The following is a 26,379-nucleotide window of genomic DNA, read 5'->3' as shown; positions in this document are numbered from 1 at the left end:
ATTTCCTGTAGCTATTGAGCATAGAATGGTAGTGAGTAAGCTGGTTCCTGGTAAGGATTCAATCCTAGCTTGCAGATAGAGACTTCCTTATTATGCTAATATAACAGAGACAGAGGGCAAGAGTTCTGCATTCAATGCCTGTATTTAACAGAGGTACAAACTCCATAGGATTAGATGAGATCTTTACTCTCATTTTCTCATATTTATTTAATCATATCATATATTAGGATTCTCTAGAGAAAAAATCCATAAAAGGTAGATAGTTATATGATAGGTAGTTGGATGGATAGATAGATGATAGATAGATAGATAGATAGATAGATAGATAGATAGATAGATAGATAGATAGATAGAAGATAGATAGATAGATAGATAGATAGATAGATAGATAGATAGATAGATAGATAGATAGATAGATGGATGTAGATAAGTAGCTGATAGCTGACCAGGGAATTTATTAGGGGGGCGTTGGGATTTCTTAGCTAACATTTATGGAACCAGTAATTCTGTGGCATCCATTTGCAAACTAGAAAATCATATAAGCTGGTAAAGTACTAAATTCATGAGGGGAAATCTTAAATTCAGGAAGGTTCTTGGTTAGATGAGAGGAGCTGCTCTTCAGCCTTCCTCTACCCTGTTGTTCCAATCGGATTGCCAGCTCACTGACAATTCTGCTCACACTCAGAATGACTCTTCTTCACATAGTTTGTAACTTTAGACACTAGGCTCATAGGAAACATGTTGACATACTAAGATATAATGTTTACCACTTGTCTATGTATCCTTTAATTAAGGTAAATTAATTCCCCAAGTTAATCTTCACTCATGTGTATCCTCATTGCTTAATGTCCTCAGGTTAGGGCTAGGAGGTTCGGCATTGGAGTCTAGTGCAAATATTCTGTCCTACTTAAAGAATAGAAATTAGAAAAATCTAATATGTGCAAGACAAGTGGATTTTTGCTTTATCCTAAGTGAAAACTATGTCTCCTGCCTTTGTTTACCAGTAGGCTACAGTTTAATTCAGATTTAATTAATTTCATAGGGTGAATAAAGAATCAGAAATATTTTTTGAAAGCTGTCTATATTTCAATTTAAAAAATTAACCTAGCCGGGCGGTGGTGGCGCACGCCTTTAATCCCAGCACTCGGGAGGCAGAGGCAGGCGGATCTCTGCGAGTTCGAGGCCAGCCTGGGCTACCAAGTGAGTTCCAGGAAAGGCGCAAAGCTACGCAGAGAAACCCTGTCTCGAAAAAACCAAAAAAAAAAAAAAATTAACCTAAAAAATTATGTAGAACCTATAACTCTATTACTTTTCTTAAGGTCACAGTTAGCCTTGGCTGATGGTACAGGCCTGTAATCCCAAAATTTGGTAGACGGAAGTAGGAAGATTGTAAGTTTAATATCAGTCTATAATCCATAACAATGTGCTGTCACTAAAATTCAAATAAAACAACTTCTGAAGATTGAATGTTTCCTTTGAATTCCTCTTTTAGATGTTATAATAATTATGTTAATTATATTGATCTAAGAGGATTTCTTTCAATATAGGATTTACAAAGCCAGAAATAGTTTTATTCTGTTTAAAACCGATAGCTAATGTTCAGATTGATTGACCTGATTGATTGTTCTCAAACAGGAAAAAAAATGTGAAACAGAGGTTTGAGCATGAAGAGCCAATATTCATATCTATTATTCCTTTTAAAATTCAACTGCATTTATTCACTAGAAAAATCAAAATTTGGTATTATCAGATAATGGGGTCATTTATTTTAAAGTACTGTATTATTTCTTTAAGTACAATAATGAGCACTTTGTAAGATCTATGTCTAGCATTTTGAAATAAGTTATAGAATGAATGTTGTTAATTTTCTCCCTCTAAGATGAAAGGAAACATTGAGATGAGAAAATTGGGCCATGAATTTGAAGGAAAGCAAGGAGTGGATTATAGGAAAGTTTGGAGGGAGGAAAGGGAAGTGAGAAATATTGTAATTGAATAACAATCTCAAAAACAAACAAAAGAAAAAGTACATCATAAAATATCCATTTATTAATCTTTAAATTATCTACCTTTGTTTAGATCTTATTACTTTCCAATAACAGTTACTTTTTCTAACTAATTTTTGTTATTAGAAAGTTATACCTTTATTGCCAAATGCTTCTTATAACATTTCACCATAATTATACAGTAACATGAATAGCTAATTCTGTGCAAGTTCTCCTCATATATAGAGTTATGTATTGTGCCATTTGTATGGCCAAGTACTAATGCAAAATTAAATAGGCAACTTAATTGTAGAACTGTTAAATAAGAGGTAGACTACAGATAATTATGTAAAGAAATAAAGCAGTCAAAACATTCTCTTAGTATGATATCGTCATTAATTTATATTAAATATGGCTTCAAATAACCAAAATATTTATTGCTTCACGAATAAACATTATTTGTATTAAAAATAGGTACTTAGTTGATGTATTTAATTAAAGTTTAGTAAACATCACTATTAAAATATAAACCACTGGGAAAAAGCATAGAATATAACTGTTATAATAAAATGATATGACTCCAAAATTGATTATCTACTTATGTAGTAATAAGTGTTATTTCCCGATTTTAGCTTCTATTTGAAAATCCAAATATAATATCAGAATTTAAATATGTCTCAACATAATAGCACACTTTCATACTAATTATAAAATGAGTACTTAGCATGGAGAGAGTAGAGTGTTACCCGGGAGAATTTTCCTTGACATTAACACCATCATCTGAGCTTGTCATGGTGACACAAACCTGTAATCTCATTACATGAGATGCAAAACGAGGTTATCCCAAGTATGAGGTCAGCCTGTGTTAACACATTTAAAATATGAGATCAGCCTGTGTTACATAGTAACACATTTCAAAAAATAAACATACCCATAAAAGCATAGTTAATTAAGCCAAGAAATAGTTATATGCTTCTTTTATCCAATGGTTATCTACATCAGTGACAAGAACCATTGAATTTAGGCTATATGTTCATCAGAATCAGAACAAGTTTTGAGTCTCTGTATCTATGCATGTACATTGCTAATTTGTTAAACAAATATAAAGAACAATAAAATTAATCCCTCCTAATGCAAAAATGTATATTTTCAATTCTGAAAGCATGACAAAATCCTATAGTTTTTAATCAAAGACTATAGAGGAACCAGTATGCTAAAGTTCCATGGGCACATGTCCATCAGAACTATACCACTTCAATACGGAAATGAGTCCAGTGTGAGCTTCACATACTTCAATTTGTGTAGAAGTTGCTGAGCTGCTGAAACAGACTAAGAGACTGGATGTGGGGAGAGTGGATCCAAAGCTTCAGTTTTGTGAAACTCAACTGTGTACGCTAAGTGGTGAATATTAAAACTGTGTTTCCAGTTTTCTTCCAGTAATGTGAAAAGTTGTCCCTGTCTTAATGTGCTGAATAGAAAAAGCAGTTATCTTTAGCAATCCAGAGTTTGCTCAGATAGGCACATTAACAGGGCTGAGTTAACAGTAGGAATGAACACCAGACACTACATTAATGCTTTCTCAAGCCAGAAGATATAAAGTTAAAACGTAGTAAAGTGGCTCAAAGAACCTTCACAGAGTCTGGGCAATAGTATTTGTCTGAAGTTAAGCATGAAAGAAATTCCTATTTAGCTTATTGAGACAAAGGGGCACATTCTGAAAATTAAAGAAAAAGAATGTCAAAACAGATACATGAAAGTTTATTAAGTGGTATAAATATTAAAATAATCCCAAAAATAATTGTATGCCTTAAAAATTGTTGAAAAACTTGAAGCTAAGCACACACAAAAGCATTCACATTCATATGTTTAACAGAGATGGAGTGAGGGAAAAGGGGGAGAGAGACAGACAGACGACAGACAGAGACAAACAGAAGGAGTTTGACACATGAATTTTATGACCAGAGATATCATTAGTATTTTATTCCAAGGTTCCATAGGTGCATTTATATTATAATACTGCACATATTATTATCATGTTATTGATAATTTACTGTGTGAAGCACATATAAGAAGGGAGACAGTAGGCTGTGCTACTATTTGTGAAACTATTTGATATTGTACAACATAAAATGAAGAAATTGTGCCACCATTACTCCAGGGTATCTTACAGAAAGGACACCATTGTACATAATAGGGTCTACAGATGGGTTGGACTTTACCTTTTCCTTTGGTAGATAATATAAATTATCTCTAGCAACGTGAACACTGGTCAGGAGCAGTGAAGGTTCTATGTAGGTACTAGCTCCACTTTTCTGTTCAATGAGTTGTGTAGCTGATGTCTTCAGAAATAGGACCTTAACATCAATGTGTGGAGAGCAACCAATAGTCTTCAAAATGGCCTGGGATGTTTGGTGATTACCATTGGGTCTGTTTAGCCAACAACTATATTCAATTTAACTAATTCCTGAAAACAAGTCTTTGGTGAAGACAGATATTCAGTTGGGGCTCCATCTTCCCCATTATTAAACAATTCCATTTAGATAACCTTCATTCATGTACATGTTTTATGAAGCTTCTACTGTATTAGGTTACTACTCAAAGTCTTAAGTTGTCATTAGTTTTTTATGCACCTCAGTGTACCCAATCCCTAACACAATTACTTCCCTCCCCCTCCCTATTTAATCCTTCCTTTCCATTGGCCCCATTCATCCATGTCTATCAAATCTATTCCCCTTCCTAGGGTGATTGAGTCTGTTTAAATATCCATTTCTCTGTACGTAACCCTTAGAGTTATATGGATTGCAGCCTGCTTACCAAAGACTTAACAGATAATATCCACATGTAAGTAAAGACATACCATATTTGCTCTTCTGGTTCAGGGTTTTGTCACTCAGGATGATATTTTTCAAATTCCATCCATTTACCTATGAATATCAAGATTTTGTTTCTATATAGCTAAGTGATAATCTGATGTGAAATGTACCATATTATCCGTTCTTCTGTTGAGGAATATCTAGGTTGTTTACAGTTTAAGGCTATTACAAATAGAATGACAATGAACATGGCTGAGCAAGTACCCTTGTGGTAGCATGAAGCATCCTTTGGGGATATGACCAAGAGTGGTATAGCTGGATCTTGAGATAAATTCATTCCCATCTTTCTTTATTCTTATATATGTGTCAGTGTGCATTTATATTTTTGCTATGAATGGGTAGAATATACTTTAAAATCCACACTTGTATGTTATCACAAAGGTAGTTTAGATTGCTGATTTTTTTCACCATGGAAGCTGTAATATATAAACTCAAGAGAATTTGCAAGGGGAACACTTTTAAGAGTAGGAAAAAAATAGCATTTTTTTCTCAAAGAAAACTGAAGAAAAAAGTTGAAACATCTTAATAGGCAAAGTAAGTTGAGTTTGAAAAAAGTAAAAATACAAAATGCAGTAAGAATTTATTGTAGTTGAATATAATGTAAAGTTCTTATCTGAGAGCCCATGATGACAAAATTCTAACTAGTCATATAAACCTAGGAATAGAGTTTGACTAAAGGTGTGCTCTTTTAAAAACAAATACTCTATTCTATGAATAAGTTTCATTATTGGTCTATTGAAAAGTGGTCATTCATGAAACAACACAGAGTCAGAAGACTGTATTTATACATGCACACACACACACACACATATATATATATGTATATATATATATATATATATATATACATAATAATAAGAAGAAAAGAGAGTCTATCAATCTAAGAGTGGTGGGTTAATGGGAGTTTGGAAAGGAAAGAAAGGGGGAATGTGAATTAAAAATAGTTCAGTTAAAATAGTTCTTAGTAAAATTTTAAGGTGTTTTTCTTTGAAGTAACTTTTTTCATGTACAAAAGAAGTTTTTGTTAAAATATTTCTCAACACTAAGTACAATAAATACTTCAGGTCAGGTAGATAATAATTTCTAGTAGGTTAATGTTTAAAATGAGAAGGACATATGTATCATTTTGAAAAATATCAATTAATACAACATGATTTCTCAAAAAAAAAAAAAAAAAGACCTGTATCCACAATGTGTCAATCTCATGACTATGGTGTTTGTTAATACACCATTGTGACTCACTAGGTATGATGTATCTGCCTATGGTAATCTTTAGTAATAGACATCAACATGCTGTGTATGATTTTATATGTGTGATCAGATTAATGCAAAGATATGTGGCTGTATGGTTTGTCAGCATGTCACCATGGAGATGTCAGCAATCTTGCAAACATGTTTTAGGACTTTGGCAAAATTTCCTCACTTAATATTCTGGAAACTCTACCTCATAGATTAACTTTTTAGAAAAGAATATGGTTTTATGACAATGCTTTTTTAGTGAAGTAGACTTAAACAGCTTTACTATTACATTCTTCTAGTCAGATTGACCATCGTCGGCCTGTAAATGATAACAGTTGCTAGTATGGGCATAGACGAAGGGGGTTCCTTTATACATTTTTGGTGGGACTATTAGCTGTTGGATCTACACTGGAAGTAAGTCTGAAGGGTTTTCAGAAACCTAAATTTTGTTTTGTTTTTTTGTTTGTTTGTTTGTTTTTTGTTTTTTTGGTTTTTGGTTTTTGGTTTTTCGAGACAGGGTTTCTCTGCGTAGCTTTGCGTCTTTCCTGGAGCTCACTTGGTAGCCCAGGCTGGCCTCGAACTCACAGAGATCTGCCTGGCTCTGCCTCCCGAGTGCTGGGATTAAAGGCGTGCACCACCACCGCCCGACAAAACCTAAAAATTTTAATGCCATAGGACCCAGCCGTTCTATTCCTGGGCATACCCAAAGGGCTCCTTATCTTGCTTCTGAGATAGTCACACAACTACACTAATTGAAGTTCTATGCACAAAGACAAGGAAATGTAATAAGCTTAGATGTTCATCCATTGGTTATGGGATAGTACAAATATGGCGCATATACAAAATGAAATTTTACTCAATTGTGCAGAAAAATAAAACAGGAAATTTGCAAGTAAATGGATAAAACTGGAAAATACTATATTTAGAGAGATCACCAGAACCAGAAAGACAAATGTCTCATTCTCACTCTCAAATCTTTATTTTTGTGTGTTTAACCTGGTGACAAGTGGGAGCCAGGAAAATAGAAATGATCATTTGATTGAGAGAGAGGTTCATTAAGAGAGAAATAAAAATAGACTACAGGTAAGATGAGAGGAGAGAGGACTATCAGGGGTAGAAATTCAGAATCAGGGATTGGGTTTGGAGGATGGAGAAAAGGAGGGCAGGAGCAGATTTACTGAAAAGGAATGGTATGTGCAAAGCCACATTAAATCCAAATGTGGGCGAAATTTTACATTGCATGCTTTAGATATCTATGTAAATATACCTTTTTATTGAACATTATTTTCTCATTTAGTTACTGTCCTTGAAATCGATAACAGAATTCTGTTATTTTCTTTAGATGAAATTCTAAACAGTCTTAGAAAATAAGAAACATGGAGCCAAATACAGGGGTATTAGCAGAAGAGATCAGAGAAATATCGAAGAGCCACTGACTACCCTTTAGATTATCACCAAGCCATAGTTTCCCACACAAGAGACCTTCTTCCTGCTTAACCTATGCTTTTATTGCTTTCCTGTTCTGCCTTCTCATTGGCTCTAAGCCCAGCCACATGACTTCCTCATCACTGCCTGTCTATACAGACCTCCAGGTCTCTATGGTTGGTACTGGAATTAAAGGCTTGTGTCACCACGCTTGGCTGTGTCCTTGACCACACAGAGACTTTGCCTGCCATGTGATTGCATTAAGGGCGTGGGCTACCATCACCTGACTTCTGTATCTGGCTCACTATGACCTCTGATCTCCAGGCAAACTTTATTTATTAACATACAAATAAAATTACATTTCAGCACAATTAAAATATCACCACAATTTTCTATAATTTCCCCAAACAGTTTGTACTTAGACTTCTTTTTTTTTTTAAATCTTCTCTCTTTGGACAAAATGTATCAGTAGACATCTGCATCACTGTTAGAGTGACCATCTCTCAAAAGCTACTTCTTTCCTTCACTAATTTTGATGTATTTCAATTGATATAACTTATTGACAGAATAAAATGTGTAGATAATCAGTCATGTTTGGTGAATCAAACCTTTTGTCATTATAGTGTAATAGGTTTGCACTGGGTGGTTTTGTGTGTCAACTTGACACAAGTTGGAGTCATCAGAGAGGAAGGAGCCTCAGTTGAGGAAATGCCTCCATGAGATCCAGGTATAAGGCATTTTCTCATTTAGTGATCAATGCAGGAATGCCTGCCCTGAGGGAAGATGGGCTGAGTAAGCCATGGGAATCAAGCCAGTGTGTCAGCTCTTGCCTCTGGGACCCTGCACTGTTTTAGTTTCTGTCCTGACATCAGTGATGAACAGCAATGATGAAGTGTAAGCCAACTAAACCCTCCCGTCCCCAACTTGCCCATTGGTCACGATGTTTAGTCACAGCAATAGAAACTCTAAGACAAAGGTAATGTATACTAATTGAAAATGTTGTTGTGGTTCTCAGTAATTACTCTGTGATATCATCTTGATGTATAAATGAGACATGCAAACTCCTAAATGAATTGGCAGGGGTGTAGGTGAATATGTCTCTATATGTTCTATTATACAATAAGTTGAGGGCTTTCAGGAAACAATTTTTCTTTACTTTTAATTTATTTATTTATTTGTGTTCTTTGGTGTTTTTGTCTTGTTTTATTTTTGTTTTTGTTTTGTTGTTGTTGTTTGCCATTGGTTTCAGGTACCCTGGAACTGGAGTTACAGGTAGTTGTGAGCTGCCATTTGGGTGCTGGGAATTGAACTCAGGTCCTCTGGAGGAGCAGCCAGTGCTCTTAACCACTGAATCATCTCTCTAGCTCCCAGGAAACTTAAATTAAGGCACGTGGACTGATTACTTTACAAATTTGAGGGGTTTCTACATATTCTTACTAATTGGTTTACATAGATATTATTAAAAATTTTAATATTTTATCTCATGCAAGATTTGCTTTTTTTCTGAAATATATGAAATATATGTTTTCTTTTTATGTAGAATCCATAATAACATCCTTCCAAAGTGCTATCAAAGATAAAATACAGAACAAATTAATGTTTGTATTTTCTCTTTCTAGCAAGGATTAATTTTGTGTGTGTGTGTGTGTATGTGTATGTATGTGTGTGTGTGTGTATTTGAACCACTGAAAAGTAAACATAATTTATTCTTCCAAATTAACACTGTGGAATTAAGCCAAAATTTGGTGTTTGTTTCTGCTTTTATGTGATTTCTTGGAGAAATCAAGTTATATAAGCAAATACCGGCAACATTTGGAATTTCAAATTAAAATATTGGTCTAAAAATTAAAAATTTCCATTTTGTAATTTTAAGGAAAGAAAACTAAGCATTGATTGTAAAATTGTGGACATAAATAATCCTACATAATAAAAGGATGTGGGAAGCTGAATTACATTGAAAGTTTTTGTGGCAATTGAGGCACACATTTTTAAAATTTAAATCTTTAGATGATTTTCATTGCTACAACACTGAGCAAACTATTTAGAATTTCTGAATACTCTCTCAGCTTATAAGAAACAACAAGGATTCAATTATATATCTCAAAGTGCATGAGTTAAATTTTCTTTTACAAGCAATGTAATATTGATCACATGTAAATTTAGAAATATTAAAGACCTCTGCACTGTGGAGGATTCTGTATATGCACTTGAAAAAATACTGAAGTTTATCTGTTCTGATATTAAAACAGCATTCAATGATTATGGTTTTGATAGTAAATCATTTCATTATTATTTTCAATGTAAAGTATTTTTCTTTGAATTCATACATTTGATCTGTTACATCTTGTTTTGAATATAATCTGATATGCTTGTTTTGGAATCTAATTATAATCATTATATTTAGTTATTTAAATGATTAGATTTGTCAGACATTCTACTGTTTTGTAGAAATCATATTTAGTCTGTCTTGTTAGTTTTTGCACAGAAACATTATTTTTAATGAAATCCTCCTAATGAACCACCTTATTAGAGTGTTTATGTCTGTGCTACATTTAGAATAATTTTAGTGATTATTCTGGGTCATAAATGTAAACTTGAACAAATGGCAAAATACTTTCAAATAAAAAAGACATAATTCTGAAAATGTAAAACATTTCCAGTTTATACCCCAATTTCTTGTTATTGTCACATATTTTATTTCTATATCTCCTATGGCTCATAGTTACTACTTTATGACTATGTTATATGACAACATCATTATTGTTAGTAGAAATGAGTTTCATTAAAAATATGTTAAATCAATGCATTTAAAAATAAAGACTAAATGGGGATATATCTCATATGTATTAATTCTAAAGTTTCTGTGTCCTAAATATTTCAAATGGAGTCTAGAATCATTTTTTTCAGCATAGATGTTTTTATTATTTAACTAACATCTAGATTGTTAAAGATTTACATGTTCTCTCTCCCTTCTCAGCACATCTAGAAAATGTTGGCGCTAGAAACACTCCTCTACAAGGCAATACACAGTCTACAAGGGAGAAAATGTATCAACCCTTACCAAGCAATGAATGCTGTTAACTATAATAAGAATTTGCTAAGTTAGGTGTGCCCATAAATGGTATGATTATTATCGGGATAAATTAGTCTCTAATTGAAAATGAAATGTGTTCCACAGAGTGAATCTCAGTCCCAGTGTTGTACATCTGGTCAGAACTGATCACTTGTGAGGTCAAAAGACCTATCAGAGTAATTAGTACTGATATTCATATGCAAATGTGTGTGTGTGTGTGTGTGTGTGTGTGTGTTTGTGGAGTGGGGGGTAATGCTTGAGTCCATCATCCAAGGGAGACAATGGAGGACTTAATGACAGGAATTTTGGAGTAGAAACTGACTCTGAGTCATGGAAGAGTACATTCCTTGTTCATTCCTCACGTATTTCTTAGCCTGCCTTCTTGTACAACTCAGGACCTTCTGTTTATGGGTGGCTCTAAAGCCTGTGGTATGGGACCTTCCACATTAAGTACTATCAAGACAATACCCCACTCACTTTCTAATAGAACAATCTTATGGAGGCATTTTCTCAGTTGTTATTTCATCCTCTTTGATAACTCTATCTTGTGTCAAATTGTTACAAAACTAGTAATCACAAGACACAAGCAATCAAAATTTCATATATACCTATTAGAAATTTCCAAATATCACCTGGGCAGTGGTGGCGCACGCTGTTAGTCCCAGCACTCGGGAGGCAGAGCCAGGTGGATCTCTGTGAGTTCAAGGCCAGCCTGGGCTACCAAGTGAGTTCCAGGAAAGGCACAAAGCTACATAGAGTTGAAAAAAAAAAACCAAAAAAAAAAAAAAAAGAAAAAAAGTTTAAAAAAAAAAAAAAAAAAAAAAAAACACTCGGGAGGCAGAGCCAGGCGGATCTCTGTGAGTTCGAGGCCAGCCTGGGCTACCAAGTGAGTTCCAGGAAAGGCGCAAAGCTACAACTTTAATTAATAAAAGAGATGACTCCCTCTCCCCTAAACATTCAAGTTTTTCTTCATTAGAGGTTATGATTGTTGATGCATGTGATGGTTATTCTTAGCTGTCAATTTGACCATATTTGAAATGAACTATGATCTAAGTGATTGAGTTCACCTGTGAGGAATTTTTTTCTTAATTAAATTATTGTAAGTGAGAAGACCCACTTTTAATATGGATGTTTGAGGTAAGGGAATATACATTAATCTGATCAACACATTGTTGAAAGATATTTGATTGCAATGTGAAACACCAAGACTCTGTTAATAAAATTAACCTTGGATCAGGGGGCCAGGCAAGTGATCTCCTTACAAGAAGCCGGACTAGTTTGAGTCTGGCATCTGCCAGGCGCTGCTCCAGCTGGAGATGAACGCCGATCTCAAGGCGCAGCTGCGGGAACTGAACATTGAAGTTGGTGGTGGCCGGAAAGCTATCATAATTTTTGTATCAGTTCCTCAGCTGAAGTCTTTCCAGAAAATCCAAGTCTGGCTGGTTCGTGAATTGGAGAAAAAGTTCAGTGGGAAGCCCGTCGTCTTCATTGCTCAGAGGATTCTGCCCAAGCCAACTCGGAAAAGCTGCACGAAAAAGAAGCAGAAGCGCCCCAGAAGCCGCAGCCTCACTGCAGTACATGACGCCATCCTCGAGGACTTGGTCTTCCCAAGTGAGATTGTGGGGAAGAGGATCTGCGTGAAACTGGATGGCAGCCGGCTCATAAAGGTTCATTTAGACAAAGCCCAGCAGAACAACGTGGAGCACAAGGTTGAAAATTTTTCTGGTGTGTATAAGAAGCTCACAGGCAAAGATGTTAATTTTGAATTCCCAGAGTTTCAGTTGTGAAGAAAATGACTGAAAAAAGTGTCATTCGTAGTAAAAAAAAAAAAAAAAAAAAAAAATCCATAGAGAGTGTAGAGGACCTGGGAAGTCACATGGAGAGATGCACAGGAAGAAGGAAGGAGGGACTTAGAGATTTGTTGCCATGTTTGGTTTGGGACAGAAGGAGAGACGTTTTCTTGCTTGGTGTCTGGAGGTAAAGGAAGTTCAGCTCGTTGTTTCTCTAGCAGGTTCTTCCCCCCCACCCCCATATCTAACTCTTGTGTATTTACTGGTAAATATAAAAGCTTAGATAAAAACAGCATGTGGCAACCAGCGATTGGCACGCGATCACACAGCCACTTCTCAAACCACCACTTCTTACTGCCACTGCAGCTGCTCCCTGGTTAGCTCTTCCTGCAGCCATCCCCTTGTGTCTGCACCCCGTTCCCAAGTGCCTCACATGCCTGCCTCTGTCAAGGACATGGCAGCAAATTTGGTGAGACACCTAGGAAGTCCAAAGAAAATTCTTTCCCACTTTAACAATGTCACAATGCAGGTATTTAGGACTTTGTATAGTGCCAGAATGGATGGATTAGAAGCAGAAAAAGTAAATTAAGGGCTAACCAACTTAGCTGGGATTGACATGGTGCTGACTGTCAATTAATATACGTTTGGTAATCCATATTTTAACATTTAAAAAGTGGTTTGGTAATTGTGCCAAATTTGAAAATTTGACTGTTAAGATACAAACCTTAGAAATACTTACTAATGAAAGTAAGAAAAATACTTAAACACAGAGGAATTTAAACAGGAACCTACTGTACCCCTGCATGATGAAATTGAAGAAGGACATCTAAAGGTTATTAGATGACCAAGCTCAGTTTATCCAGTTACTACACAAGAATGACCAACTGATGATAGGCACCCCCGAGGTTATGCAGAAGTTAAATTGAATCCTATAGATATTAGATTTGAGGAGATTTAAAGAAGTGGTCCTTTCAAATAGTATGCATTCACCATAAGTGAAACAGATGTTAAGTTTATAGGCAACATATACTATAATTATCCCCCATGATGGAAAAGGTCTAGTTACAGCAATATTGGAAGCTAGACCTCAGTTACAGTGTAGAACGTGGTGGAAATAAGAAGCTATGTCCAGAGAACAATGAAAAAACAATGTTAGAGGTATTGATATTTCCCAAGACCAATTTTTGGTGAAGGTCAATATGCTGATCTGCAAACAGTTTTGGACAAGGTTGAAGTATCACAAAAGAGGTCTAAATCATTTACTAAAGTTATAAAAGGCCCCAAAGAAGTACTCACTTATTTTTTTTGTAAAGATTGGCTTCAGCTGTAAATAGAATAGTATCAGATATAGAAGTGATATAAATATTAACTGAATCTATAGCCTTTCAAAATGCTAATTCAGAATGCAAGAGGATGACTAGGTCTTTAAAGGCAAGATCATAACCAATAGATAGATTAGAAATAAAATTTTATTCAATCTCATATTTTTATGCTATATTCATAGGGGAAGTGATTTCAAAATGTTTTAAGTAAAATAAAAATATCAGATGTTTTAATTGTGTTAAGCAAGGTCATCTGAAAAGGAATTATAGGCAAGGAATTCCTAGAAACAAAGCTTTTTTGAGAGATAATCCAAATAGAGGGACTTACTTAGACTTCTGGAGCACACAGAAGATGTGTCAAAGGCTTGCTTTGGACTAATGAATGCAGATCAACAAGGGACAGACAAGGTACCACTTTGCCATTGGGAAATGCCTAAAGGTGCCACTTGTAGGCCCCAATACCAAATTTGGTTCAATCATTCCCTGTCTGAATTGGAGAAACTTATCCGCAGAGTAATTAAAAGACTTAATGCCTATTGTTAAAAAAAAATACTGCTCTGGATATGGTCAAGGACTGAACAGCTTCAGCAGATACAACAGAAAATTCAGGAGAGAACATAAAACAAGTATTTTAGAAAATTTCTATAAATACTCAAAGGCCCAAGCTATAAATATGAAAAAAAATGATATTGTAATTAAAGGATTACTGAACACAGGTGTAAAGATAACCATAATTTCACAAAAACCTTGGCATCCATATTGACCTCTTCAGGTGGTAAATATTCAGCTTTTAGGGATTAGTACTTTATCTCAGGTAAAATAAAGTACAAGGTGGGTCGAGTGTGTAAAGACAGAAGGACAGATAGAAAACCATATGTAGCTAGCATAACAATGAATTTATGTGGCCATAATTTGTTATAGCAATGGAAAATGGAAATTTACACTCCTCTAATCTCAGAAATAAACCATGAAATAAAGAATGCTTCTAAGATCAACTGCTGTGGGATGTTCTCTATGCTGTGAACATATTGCTATAATTGTTTGATAAATAAAATGCTAATTGACCAGTAGCCAGGAAGGAAGTATAGGCAGGATTAGCAGAGTGGATAATTGGGGAAATAGGAAGGCAGATTGAGGGAAAGACACTGCCTGCCACCATGATGAGAAGTAACATGTTAAGGTACCAATAAGCCATGGGCCATGTGGCAACTTATAGATTAATAGAAATGGGTTAATTTAAGATATAAGAACAGCTAGCAAGAAGCTTGAGCCATTAGGCCATACAATTTGTAAATAATATTAAGTATCTGTGTTTTTGCTAGGGTCTGAGGGCCATGGGACCCAGGCAGGAACAGGATAACTTCAGCTACAATCAACATTAAAAATTATTATCAAAACCAGTCATGGTCCATCAAGGTTGTACATAAGCAGGGCACAGCAGTTTTTCATATTTCAATGGTACCAACAGTCTTGGCTTTAAAAGTGGTTAGCTGACAAGCCTGTGTGTTTAGCACAATGGCCTTTGACACCAGAAAATTTACAGGAATTGAAACAACTGGCACAAAAGCAGCTAAATGTGAGAATATTGAAGAATTGACCAGTCCTTGAAATTCTTTTCTATTTGTTATTCAAAAGAAATCTGGTAAATGGTGAATGGTAATTAACCTTAGAGCCATTAACACTGTGATTAATGTGCTCTTTACAGCCTGGAATTCTCTTGCCGTCTTTATTACCAAAGGAGGGTCCTATTATAATTGTTGATTCAAAAGACTTCTTTTTCACTATATCGTTACAAGAACATGATAGGAAGAAAATTTCCTTCACAATGGCTTTTAGTAATTCCCAGCCTGTTAAGAGGTACCACTGGAAAGTTCTTTGAAAAAAAAATGTTATACATCTTGACATTTTGTCAGTATTTTGTACAACAGCCATTAGAAATAATTCATTAAATTTCCTCAATCTATATTTTATCATTATATGTCAGATAGATTACTAGCTGATTGATTTAGGTGCAGGTACTTTAAAAAATATTCAACGAAGTAAAGAGAATTTTACCTGGTTGGGGATTAGAAATTGCTCCTGAAAAACATGAAGAGGATATTATATTAATTACTGAGTATATACGATAAATTTATAGAGAACAACCACAGAAAGTGAAAAATCAAGAAAGATATACTATGAAATCTTAATTATTTTCAAATTGCTGTGAGATATTAACTGACTATAGCACTCAATTGGATTAACCTCTCCAGAGCTAAGTAATGTATTTTAGACCTTATCAGGCAACAAGGACTTAAATAGTACCAAGAAAATAATCAGCTGGGGATGAGAAAGTCTTGCCTCTGTTAGAAAAGTAATTACAGGATGCACATGTGTATCACTTGGATCCATAATTGATTGTATCCTAATCATGCTACCTTCTACTCATTCTCCTATCAGAATTCTAATGCAGAGAGAAGATATTATCTTAGAATAGATATTTTAACCAAAAAACAGAGTAAAAATATAAGACCTATGTAGAAAAGTTTTCTGAAAGGAAAATTTGGATCTCATCAATTAGCAGAAGTAGAACTGAAGAAATTTTCATATCTTTTTTTAATGCTGAAATTGTCTCATTATGAACCAAAATTTAACACTGACAAAAAAGATTGCTGTAATTTCTTTGGAGAGATTAGCAACAAATATCCCCAAAGCAAGAACTAATCGGATTCTTCCTTACATAGTAAGAGGAACACCAATTTCTGAGCCTCTACATTCTATACTAATTCATATAAATCAGGAAAGGCAGGTTATATGTCAAGAAAAGTAAGTTAAGAGGCTCAAAGACCTCATGATTCAATTTAAAAATCAGAGTTACATGCTGCTGTGAAATAATCCTATAGATTGTAAATATATATTACTTTCATTGGTTAATAAAAACTGATTCCCAGTAGCCAGGCAGGAAGTGTAGTTAGGATAGCCAAACTGAGGATGATGGGAGGAAGGAGGACTGTGGTGATATTGTGTCTCTTAATATATTGTGCACCCTAATAAACTTATCTGGGGTCAGAGTACAGAACAGCCACTAGACAGACATAGAGGCCAGAAAGATGGTGGCACACACACCTTTAATCCTAGCATTCCAGAGGCAGAGATCCATCTGGATCTCTGTGAGTTCAAAGCCACACTGTAAACAGCTAGGCATGGTGACACATACCTTTAATCCCAGGAAGTGATGGCAGAAAGTAGGAAGGTATATAAGGCGTTAGGATAAGGAACTAGAGGCTTTTTTAAGCTTTTAGCTTTTAGCAGCAGTTCAGCTGAGATCCATTCAGATGAGGACTCAGAGGCTTTCAGTCTGAGGAAACAAGATCAGCTGAGGAATTGGCAAGGTGAGGTTGGATGTGGCTTGTTCTGTTTCTCTGATCATTCAGTGTTCACTCCAATACCTGGCTCTGGGTTTGTTTTTATTAATAAGACCTCTTAAGATTTGTGCTACAGAAGGCAGATTTAGAGAAGGTGTGAGCCAGTTGCTGAGGAAGCAAGGCGTGTAGAATATAATGTAATAACCCATGAGTTTATTTAAATGTAAGAGTTAATTAGTAACAAGCCTGAGCTATTGGCCAAACATTTCATATTTATATTAAGTCTCTGAGTCAGTTATTTGGGAAATAGCTGCCAGTTATTTTGGAGCAGGTGGTCGGGATAGGAAAACCCTGCCTACAAATGGTGCCTATCATCTGGCACTGATTCACATAAGACCTAAAAAAGCTTTAAAATGCTTCTAAACACACAAAAATGGAGCCAGATGCAGCTCCCTATTCTCACAGTCTCATGCTAGCCACAATGCAGAGACACCTATACCAACAGTTGCCTGCCAGGTAGAACTAGCTACCAACCACCATAAGCTAAGCAATGTGACACATTCCCACAGTCTCTCACATGGGCCATAGTACATAGAGGCTTCTCCCACCCACGCTCTACAAGATTAAGAGCTCCACCAACATGGTGCATGACTTGTTTAGGGCTTTTGCTTAAACAGACAGAAAAGGTTACAGATATGTAGTAAAGACATCAAAAAAACTAATGATAAAATCCTTTAAGTGGGTTACAATGTGTTTAAAAACATACATAGGTTTGGGAGATAAAAGAAAAAGAGTAGAAAAAGTCCTTAAAAATAATAGAATAAGAAAAATTTAATAAGCCATCTAAAGATGGGAAATACACATGGAGTCTGGATCCTGTAATGTTATTGTTTTGTCTTTGAATTTTTTGACTGCTAAGAGACTCTGGATTATAAAAACTGCTAGATTCAATCAACCTATATATTTTAAAAATATCTTGACTTCAAAATTTAAGTAAAAAGAAATGTTACATTGGAGAAGAGGCTACGTTTTTATTTCCATAGGAAATGAGAGGCTATGGGTTCATTCCAGATTAATAAAATAGGGTTTGTTTGAGGAAAACATTGAAAATCCTTGCTACAAACATAAATAAACTGAAAAAAAAAACTATGAGACACATGATGAATATTTTACTTGCTCAAACACATTACAAAAGTCATCTTTGGCTGACTTATTTACAATGCACAGTCTATACTTGTATTAATGCAAATATGTATGTTACCTGTAGCAGGAATCTTAAAGAGTCTTTATTAATAAAACAAACCCAGAGCCTGGTATTCTGGTGAATACTGGAAGATCAGAGAGGCAGAACAAGCCACAGCTAACCTCACCTGGCCAACTTGTCAGCTGGTCTTGATTCCTCAGACTGGAAACCTCTGTGTCCTCATCCCAATGGTTCTCAGCTGAACTGCTGCTCAAAAACCTGAAGCTTAACCAGCTAAAAGCTTCTAGTTTTTGGTCCTCATGCCTTATATACCTTTGTGTTTTCTACCACCACTCCCTGGGATTAAAGGCTCTCTTTCTGGGATTAAAATTGTGAGTCACCATGCTTGGCTGTATCCTTAAACACATGGATTTCAGCCTCTGGAATGCTAAGAGTAAAGACATGTGCTACCACTGCCTAACCTTTATGTTTAATATTGTGGCACTTCTGTCTCTGAACCCAGATAAGTTTATTAGGGTGCACAATATTTTGGGGAACACAATACCACCACCTTTACCTTTAGAAGTTTATATATTTTCAGAGCAAGGGGACCAGACATTAATGAAAATTGATGGTCCAAGTGATCCAGCATCCAAAACAGCTTCAAGGCTGCTGGCTGAGGTGATTCAGCCCCACAGACTACTCCAGCCAAGACTTAATCATTATTCTAAATTTTCTCAGGGTTCAAAGATTACCAGTGCCCTCAATCAACAGGAAGTAGTCCAGAGAACTCACATTGCAGAAAATCAAATTGATAACCTTATTATGTGATCTACTGAATTACAAAAGTATTAATGTTCCCATTATGGAAAGTGTTGGTGTTTATAGTTGGGGCTTTACTTGGTAAAGAATGGAATCCTGTAATTGGGATGGAGATAAGGAGGAGGAACCTACTGAGACTGAGAACTTTGAAATCTCAGATTCCCAATGGTTTATCTCACCCAAAGTAGTCTCCAATCCTCAGTAGAAGATGTACATGAATCCCACACCCTGAAATGTTACCTTTCCTACATTTGATTCAAGAATTCAATCCTTCACTGTCAATCTACTAAGCCAACAGTGACTTTCCCTGAAGAAAATAACAGGCAAGATAATGCTGATATCCTTCAGGACCCACCAATAGTTGCCTGTAGACCTATAAGTATACTAAAGTCTAACCAGGCTTCTGGTAAGGGGGATAGAAAGTGTGGTCCTGGAGAGGAACACTACACTATTAGAGAGCTTGGTTCATTTGCTAATTCATTCAAGCAGAAGTCTTGAGGTTATATGAAAGAATAAAATTTAAGGGTATGGGATAAGGTAAAAGGAATGTAAACGTGTATCAGGCTGAGATTATTGATATGGGCCACTAGGTGGAAATTCTAAGTTTAATATGGGAGCCTTCACAATTCAAAATTGTGGTAAAAGTTTGTTTGAATGGTTTGATGAAGCATTTGTTAGAAGACAGCATAAATGAAAAGGAATTGGAAATGGCTAATATCCCTTTGATTAGTCTTGATGAAAGGATTTAAGGGCTTAGGAAAATTGCAGTATTAGAGTGGGTAAATTGTTTAAAATCTAATCCTTCACAATGGGAAGGCCAAGAAGACACGCCCTTCACTAATCCTAGAAGACACAAATATTAAGAGGGGAAATAAGACATTTGAAGACCTTTGTTGTCACCTTTTGTCTTGGGCCAGCCTTTAGTGTTGGAGATCCTGCAGCTCAGTTGGACAAATTAAATGCAATGGACCTTAATTGGGCAAATGAAGTAGCAGGGGCCAGGTGGCTGCTCTGAATCACCGAAGACAAGGTGATGACTTTCATAAAAGTCTGCAATACTCACTCATTGCTCTATAGTTAAACTTATTGGTTTCCCAGAGTAAGTGTTACTTGAAATCTACCCCAGTTTTCCATTTGACTCCTTATGAGGAGGGGAGGTAAACATTACTTATCTCCATGCATTCCTCTACTCCGCGAAAACACTTTTTTTTTCTATTTTTAAAAGTTTTTCATTATTATTTTTACATCCAAACCAAAGTTTCTCCCCCTTTCCTTCTCCTCCTCTATGTCCTACAAACTACTTTTCTAGCAAGAAAAGGGCATCACTTCCATGGATATCAACCAAACATCAAGTTGCAGTAAGACTGAGCATCTCCCCATGAATTAAGGCTGGACAAGGCAACCAAGTATGAGGAATAGGGTCCCCAAAGCAGGCAAAACTGTCTGTGCCAGCCTCTGCTCCCACTGTTAGGGGTTCCAGAAAAAGACCAGGGTATACAACCATAACATTTATGCACAGTGTCTAGGTCAGTCCCATAAAGTCTCCCTGGCTATAGATTAAGCCTTTGTGAGCCCATAGGAGCTCATGTTAGTTGATTCCATGGATTTTCTTATTTTGTCCAGGACCCCTCTGGATCCTACAGTCCTTTCTCCCCCTCTTCCACGGTATTGCCATAGTTCTGCCTAATGTTTGGCTTTGGGTCTGCATCTGGTTCAGTTATTTGGTGACAATTGAGCTAGGCATCACTCTATGAGTATAGTTATCATTGCATTGACATGTTTTTTTGCAAGTTTTATTCAGTTCTATGCTAAGTCTTTGGGATAACCAGCCTCTGGTCCTGGCCCTTGAGGGAGTGTCATGGGTGGGCTCCCTCTCCTGTCATGGGGTCTCGGGTTTGGACCAGCCATAGGTTGGCAAATCCCACAATTTATGAGACACCTTTGCTCTAGAATAGGGAAAATTGAAGGTCAAAGTTATGTGGCTAGGTTGGTGTCCCAATCTCTCCAGTGGAATTCTTACCTGGTTATATAGGAGATGGCCAGTTCAGGCACTATAACCCCCACTGCTAGGAATCTTAGGTAGGGTCACCCTCATAGATTCCTGGGAGTTTTTACTACAGTAGGATTCTACCTCACTCCATAATGTTCCACTTTACTATTTGTCTCTTCCAGTACTCTCTGCTTCCTCCTCCCACCTGATCCCTCTGTTACCAACCCCACCCACCCTCAGTCTACCCATGAGATCTATTCCATTTGTTCTTCACAGGGAGATTCATATGTCTGCACTTGTGCCTCCCTTGTTACTTAGCTTCTTGGGGTCTGTAGATTGTAGCAGTTATTCTTTCCTTTACACCTAATACCCCTTATAAGTGAGTACATAACGTGTTTTCCTTTATGGATCTGCATTACCTCACTCAGGATGATTTTTTCCTAGTTCCATTTATTTTCCTGAAAATTCCATGATGTCATTGCTTTTAACACCCGATTAATAACCATTGTGTAAATGTATCACATTTTCCTTATACATTCTACTAGTAGAATTCTGTATAAAAACCATCTGATCCTGGGGGTAAGTGCTATCTGTCAAAAAATTTGTCCATTTTTTTTTAGATTTGCCAATTTTGTGGAGTACATGTTTTTGAAATATGACCTAATGATTCTTTGAATTTTCTGAGTTCCTGTTGTTATAAACCCCTTTTTTTTGTTTGTGATTTTCTTAATTTGGATATTCTCTCTCTGCCTTTTTTTTTTAATTTGTATAAGGGTTTGTCTATCTTGTTGATTTTTTCAAAGAAGCAACTCTTTGTTCCATTGATTTTTTGTATTGTTCTCTTTTTTTTCTATTTTATGGATTTTTAGCCTGAGTTTGATTATTTCTGATGTCTATTCTTCTTGGATGCATTTGCTTCCTTTGGTTCTAGGGCTTCCAGGCATTCTGTTTCATTGCTAGTAGACCTGTGGCTGTGTTAGAGGAGCAGCAGGTGGCAATTGAAGTTCAAGGTGTCAGCTCATCAGGAAGTGACTCTCTGATGGATCAATTTTGGTTAGGCAAGTTCCAAATACTACAGACCCTGGAATGTCTTTTTCTTCTTCTGTGCCTTTACATATTTGCTGCTGCTGTCTTTCTCCCCTATCTGGCATGGTGTGAATTAGTGTGGGGAGATCCCCACTGCCTGTCCCTGTAATGTAGTGTCTTTATGTCATGGAAACATCTTGTTCTATTGGACATTTTTATCTCTGAATTGTCATGAAGCTGATTCTTTCCTACTGTACTGCCTAATTGATAATAATAATGATAGCTTGTACAGAGTTTTGATGAAAAAAAAAATAAATACAAGGAAATGTTAAACAGTGAGGGCCTTTGAGTCCCCCCTGAGGAGCTGCATTATATCACAGCTCAAGTTAATGATTAAGAAAAACAGCTGAGTCCCAAGAGCCAGGGTGGCTCCAGCTCCTTTAATCTTGATGCTGAAAGATGCAGTCACAAGTTTAGTCACATGTTTCAGTGTGCACCATCAGCTGCAGCAAAGCTTCAAAATAACTTCAAATTAAATAAGATGTTTTGATAATGGTCTTAAGATGAAAAACTCTAGAAAACAATCTAAAGTTCACAAAGACCATAGCAGAGTTTAGATTCATTAGGTTAGGGTCAGCAACACACAGCAGACCAATTTTTGTTAGGCTGACATACTTTTCTTGCTAGATTTGGTTGATGATCAAAGGTGTTGATTAATTCCTTGCGCCCATTCCTGCCATCAATCTCATGATCTAAAAAACAAACAAACAATTATTGTTGAATGGGTATGTGTGTATGTACCCTAAAGATCTAAAGTACAGCTGACTTTTTTATGTATAAAAGTTTAGGCTTGTGATTCCTATAAGATTCCTTTTCAAGATATATAATAAAATGATTGATTCTTTCTTTGTAGCCACAATATGCAGCACGCCAACAAAAGAATTGTTTGAGAAAAAATACTTTCTGCTCGCTCATGCTCTGTTAATCTGTAACAAGTTGCTTAGATGTAAATGTGCATGGCTTATCAAGGTGACTATTTTAATCACATAAAGGAAATTTTTCTTCTATGATTTTGTTTAAAATTTTTTTCTGGGCCTTTTAATTAAGTGTATTTCATAGATAATTAAGATTGGGACAATTTAGTCAATATAGTTGAGAACAAAGACATCAACAACTAACATCATGTGAGAAAGAGATCTACAATTAGTATTGTGCAATATCAAATAATGTTCAAAATCTTTAGAATAGAAGGCTTACAAAGGTTGATTCTGAAAAAGAGGGACATGAATATGCATTCAACAGTAATTTATTGCAAATTATTATTGAATTATACTGCTTTGGTCAACCTTTGAAAACATTAAAAATGTTATAACAAACATTAGCATGGATATGAAAGTTATCATATACATAAAACATGGAACTGCAAGGAATTGTTTTTGTAAGACATAACCAAAATCTTTCAAAAATGTGTATATGCTACAAGGCTCTGTGCACTGAAGAGAAAACCATTGCTTCTTCCATTATAATATCTCTACCATAGGCCATTCATGTGTTTGCCTTTATGTGAATATTGAGGCCATGAACAATTTTTATTAAAATAGTTTACAGAATAGTCATAGTCTAGGAGGGAATTTATAATGATGTTTTAAGTTCTACTACAATTTAATATTCATCAGTAGCTTACTCACTGAATCAGGCAGACTTTCTACTTTTTTTCTCTATGTGAGACTAGGCTATCAGTGCTATGTAAAATATATGTGTTTCTTTCAGTTTTCTGTTATTGTAGAAACATCTGAGATAGAAATTTTAGAGAAAGGATTAACTTTGCTTCATAGATTTGGAATTTCACTCCATGAAATGGTTATTCGTCATGCATTTGGGTTCTTGGTAAGATGGTATATCATGGTATAACTATGTGGATGGATAGATCCACTCAGTTCAAGTCCATGAATGTTTAGAGCAAAGGCAGAGGATAGATCGTGATCACATAATCCACTTCAAGGACAGATGACCATTGAGCTGATACTTCTCGTTAGGTTTACCTGAGGAAGTATTGGCCATCTTTTGGTTGTGTCTCATTTTCTTAAAACATGTCTTAAATACATGGAACTCTCAGGGACATTACATATCTAAATTACAATGCCTCATCCTTAATCTCAATGATCCATGCTCATCTCCTGATGCAAACTCATTTGTCTTAACCTCACAGTTCAAAGTCTTGACTCAAAAGTAAAAGTGAAAGTATTTTTCTGAGACTACATAAAGCACAAACATACTTGAGTTCCCAGGAAAAATCAAGAATAATGTTACTTAAGACAAAAACATGCAAATTTATGCAGACCATAACTTGTGGTATTTTTACACATGTAAATAATGGGGTATTAGACAATATAACCATTGAAAGTAGAATGATGACTCCAGGAGAGAAACAAAAATAGATATACTAAACCTTTATATATGTATTTCAGACATATATATTAGTTTCTATGAGAATTTTAAATAGCATCTATCCATGATTTATTAGCCTGGGGCTGAAGACACAAACATATTTCCACTAACACAGTGAGTGCTAGCTCTACACACAATTAGCAGATATTAGAACAACGGTTTAAGCAAGGTGATACAGGGAAAGTAAGCTTCAACACTCAGTTCTTCCTATATAAAAAAAATATGTGTTTTGAAGAATAACTTAAAGGAGAGTACTTAAGAGGCTTTACAGAAAAATTAGCCTAAGACTAAAATTGTATTTAAGAACTACAATTATCCAATACTGATGAGCTAGATATGTTCATGTGATAGAATTTGTGGAGAGGCAGAAGAGCAAGCTAAAGACTCAGCTAGAAAGAATGTCTCTCCCATCAAGTAACAGAACACTTACACTATTGGCTACACATGGTTCAACATGCTATTAGTTACATAGTTACATGGTTACAGTGCACATATGTGTTGCATATCAAAAGATGATGGCTATTTGTGGGAAGATGTGTCAGTCAGTTACTGGTTTTTGCTCCTCAAATTGAAGTAGGTATAGAATATGGTGATGTGCTACACTGTAGTGATTACAATTTTTCTACCATGTGCCAGAACCATATGGGGAGGCAGCACTCTTTATCCAAGCAGTACACTTCTCTGATAATGTGTCATAATGGAAGGAAGGTCAATGGCACATATATGGAATTCTAAATTCTAAATAAAATTTTCCAATTCGCATAAATGATCTTTGCATCCAGGTTCAGATGGCTTTGACTTCATATTTTCTTGTCTGATTTATACTAAATACTGGATCCCTTTACCTCCTCTCTACCTTTTTATGGATTTGATTGCCTCACACTATAGAACTGCCATCCAACAATAGTTTACTGTTTTACCAAAACTTCCCTCTGAATGAAATAATATGAGGGAGATTCAAACTTTCAAATGTTCATATTTTACAGACTCTTGTCTTTTGTACATATTTTATTGCATCAAAAGCAAATTGTATAGCTAGTGGATATGTTTATGTATTTGTTTGCTTTCCAATTTTTGAAGAGTATTGATATTTTCTTCAGGAAATGTACAGTCAATTTTGCAAATGTCAGTAAGTAGAATGTGCACATAAAATAATGTTCTTAAGTGCATTATTTTATATTATCTAGTGTGAACATGTTTCCCCTTACTTCACTGCTTTGGAGGTCTATAAACTTATTCTTTTTAATTCTTATATCAAAGACTGTAAATTTTTTTATCTTTGGAAGTAAATGTTAATTCTTTTTTAATACAAGGAAATCAGGCATCTATGTTTTTCTTATTATTTTGTCTGTGATGGAAACAATGAAATATAATGTAAAGTAGGATTACAAAGTATATGACATTTGTATTTTTGTATTCCTTACTCTCTTTTAAAATACTTTATGAAAGTGTAATATTCATTTTTTTGTAAAGAATCAATATTAAATGACTAGGATTTAAAAGATGTTAGGGAAACAACATAGAGATATAGTACAGCTTGTGGTATTAAGTGAAGGACCATAGGAAATAAATCCATTTCTTTTAACTAACATACTAAAATTTAATTTAAATGGAACTAAATTAGTATCTTAATATTGATTTTACAAGCTGACATATATATTTTTTGCAAGAATCAATTAGAGCTATGTTGACTATGTTAAATACCCAAAAAGTACTTTCAGTTGCATCTTATTGTATGAGTTAGAAAAATGCTGAGGCATTTCCAATATATTAGCTCATTAACACATAATCTTAGATTGAGGTAATTTGTATATTTGAACACTACCTCTTTTATTTTACTACTATACATGTGATTGTATGTG

The 26,379-nt window shown here is 35.3% G+C and overlaps 1 pseudogene; it reads left to right on the top strand.

Annotated features, from left to right (window-relative positions):
* Nucleotides 1-8,459: 8,459 nt before the first annotated feature.
* On the top strand, nucleotides 8,460-12,435 carry LOC121821207 (small ribosomal subunit protein eS7 pseudogene; annotated as a pseudogene).
* The last annotated feature ends 13,944 nt before the right edge of the window (nucleotides 12,436-26,379 follow it).

The sequence above is a fragment of the Peromyscus maniculatus genome, chromosome 11 (genome assembly GCF_049852395.1).
Source record: "Peromyscus maniculatus bairdii isolate BWxNUB_F1_BW_parent chromosome 11, HU_Pman_BW_mat_3.1, whole genome shotgun sequence".
Lineage (NCBI taxonomy): Eukaryota > Metazoa > Chordata > Mammalia > Rodentia > Cricetidae > Peromyscus > Peromyscus maniculatus.
The sequence above is the reverse complement of the archived record's forward strand: the minus strand, read 5'-3'. Positions and strand labels throughout refer to the sequence as shown.